The sequence below is a fragment of the Buceros rhinoceros genome, unplaced genomic scaffold, assembly GCF_000710305.1.
Source record: "Buceros rhinoceros silvestris isolate BGI_N320 unplaced genomic scaffold, ASM71030v1 scaffold14783, whole genome shotgun sequence".
Taxonomy (NCBI): Eukaryota; Metazoa; Chordata; class Aves; order Bucerotiformes; family Bucerotidae; genus Buceros; species Buceros rhinoceros.
The window spans coordinates 23,737-26,751 of NW_010404329.1; positions in this window are offsets into that span (position 1 = coordinate 23,737).

Genomic DNA, 3,015 nt, shown 5'->3' on the forward strand with positions numbered 1-3,015 from the left:
TACATGTTTGCATATTAAAGAGCATGGTTTTGGTTTTATTTTGTTGAGTTTTTTCAGTGCACATTTCAGCCAGTCTAAAAGTACATTCTGTAATTGTGACAAAAATGCCAACTGACGTAAAGAAGCTTCACAGATTTAATAATGTTTTGCTTGGAAATGGGTGTAGAAAACACATGCATTTCTAATCCAGTCTGTCTTGGCTCTAAGCTATAGGAAACACCTTTCAGAGAAGGAAGAAAAAGGAAACATTTCTTCCTCATAGAAAGCTTCGAAGATCTCAGCAATGACAACTGTTTTTCATCAACTTGGACATTTTCTTTAGTGCCTGGATGAAGACAATTTAATCAAAACAAACAAATGAAAAGCAGACAGAAGAGAAACCAGAAGATTTGGGGCAAACTCTATCAGTCCAGTGTGGGAAAAAAAAAATCTTCCTGCTATCTTGTACTGTTGTCAATTAAGCACTTTCTAGACCCCAGCCCACTGAGAGTTAAAGCTCTGAATAAAATAGTTATACGTTTGCCTCTTTGGTCTTTCAAGAGAAAAAGTTAAACACTTACCAGTTTCTGCCTCCAGATAAACAAGTTCTTTGCTGCTGAGTCTTGGTCAATAGTCATGGACATGGGCTGTAAAAACCAGGGCATAGCTCTGAATCTAAGCAAAGCAAGAGGAAGGGGCCATACTCATACAACTATGAGTGCACCAGAAGGAGTGCAAAGAAGCAATGGAGGAAAGGGAAGGATATCTTCATCCCTTAGCTTCACCCACCCCTGTACACCACATCCAAACCAGACTTTGACTGCACTTTCAAGCACTAAGACAGAGCTATACCAGACAGTTATTCTGGATTCAGACTACAGCAACTAAATTCAGGATCCAGCTTCCAGAGCCAGCATACAGATTTCTCAGTAGCAACAGAATCATTCAATTTGCCTCTTCAAGAATGAGAGAGGTCATTTATTTAATTTTCTCCTGTGACACCGCAAACTCTGGAGAAGGTGATTTGGACCTTGAGGAATGTCAACTGAGGAATCATTCTGGGGAACCTTCAGAAGGGTCAGATTTGCAGTCAGTTTGTCTTTCTGCTCTATGACTTCAGTTTTCCCTGTTACCTCAATGACTCACCGTTCCTTACGCGTATGCTCTCAGAACTCATATACCTCCCCTCTATGCATGCTCTGTCCATGCAATAGCTCTGGACTCCTCACCTTTTCCTCTCTGCCTTCTACCATGCATCTCCACATACCTCCCTTCCCATCATCAGCTTCCAGTCTGGACCCATTGAACCGCTGGAGTGGGAAAGAGTAGGTGTCCCAACCTGTCCAAGAAGAGAACTCTATCTGTGGCAGAGTACCATGGAGCACAGGTGGAGACTGCCACCTTCAAGGTGTGGAGGAAAGGAGTGGCAGAGGTACCAACCCAGCTACCATTCTTCAACCCCAGCAGCTGTGGAGGCAGAAGGAGGTGGACTATTTGCAGCAGCATGGTGTACTTCTTCCTTTGGCTTAGACCAATGAGTCATCTGCTGCTCAGTGCACTCCTGAACCACCTATCGCCGAGGCCAGCAGTCAGCCCTATTGTCACATTTGAGACCATCAGCCCAGTTCATGTTCATACTGAGGTGCATTTACACAGCTGGGGCCTCAAAGTCATCACTAGCAACTTTTACACTCACTTTAAGGCTGGTCCTCACTGCCAGATGTTCTCAAAGTGGCTGTGGAGTAAATTAAGTCTGGGTTTAATAAAACCTATTTATGCTGTCTCATTTGGCAAAGCTCATGTTTATGGGGATTTATTATGCACTTAACTGCATGAAAGAGGAAAATATTCGCTTGTAATTTCAATTGCTCCGTATGTCTCCCTGACTCAGTGGCCTCTGAAGGCACATAAGTATTTTCCAATAAACAAAGAACTGGTTCAGACTGCTGCCCATCAAAAATAAGAGACTGAACACAAACAGATTTGATTAATAAGCTTTTTTTTTTTTCTGGAATGGATCCAACTTTTTTCTTTTTTTCTGTAATGTGACAAAAGTCTTCAGTTTTGGTATCTACTCAGGGCAGTGACTCCTTCAGTCCTCAAGGAGCAAGTGACTTACCTAGACAGCGAAACACAGCATTGAGCTTGCTGCTATCACACTCAAAGGTGCAACAAACAGCACAGGGTCATCATTTTGACTCTTGCTACTAGTCAGCATCAGTGAAGACTAAACCAGAGGTTTCCTGTGTGCAAGCTTCTTCCAGACTGAATCCAGGTGTAGAACTGTTAGCAAGTGACTTTCTTTTGTAGGTCAATTCTATATACATGTGCACCCACCTGAACAGACCCAAAGAACTTCTAGTATGACAGAGCAACTGGAAATCATAAAACCAAGCAATACTAAATGAGTCAATGTGTCAGATTAGTGACTAGGCTGAAGAGGCAAAAATCAGTCAAAGAAACTGTGCCTGTTTGCATGAAGAACATGTTTCACTATCATCAAGGCTCTTTTTTTTCTTTGGTCAGCAGTGACTACAGCTGTTTACTCAATTGCTATAGGCTTTCAGTTTTCAAGTTCTCAGAAAGTTGTCAGCTGAGCTAATTTCTTCTATTTATTATGCAAATAATTTTCTAATTGTTCTTGCTTTGTAGCTATCTCTCTACATCTCCCTTCTCACTCCAGAACAGCCAAGGCACAAGCCAATTTGTCAAACTGCTTGTTAGCTGCCATACTGAATTGTGTTTTCTCATCCAACTGAACTCTTGAACTGGTAGTTGTAGGTATTCATGCTGGACTGTACCTACTCCTCCACTCCCTATATTTTATGTTCCTCTCTCAATATACTCCAAAATTTTCATTTAAGGCCATGGAAACTGGTCCAAGGAAAGACTCAGGAAGTCAGATTCCATCCACTCTTCCAAGAGAATCACTCTTAATTTGGGGCGGGGGAGTGTTGCCTGCTTTGTTTTTAAAAATCATTCATTTACTTTGAGAGGTCTTTCAGACTTACAAACCACTGCAGGTATAAGAATCAT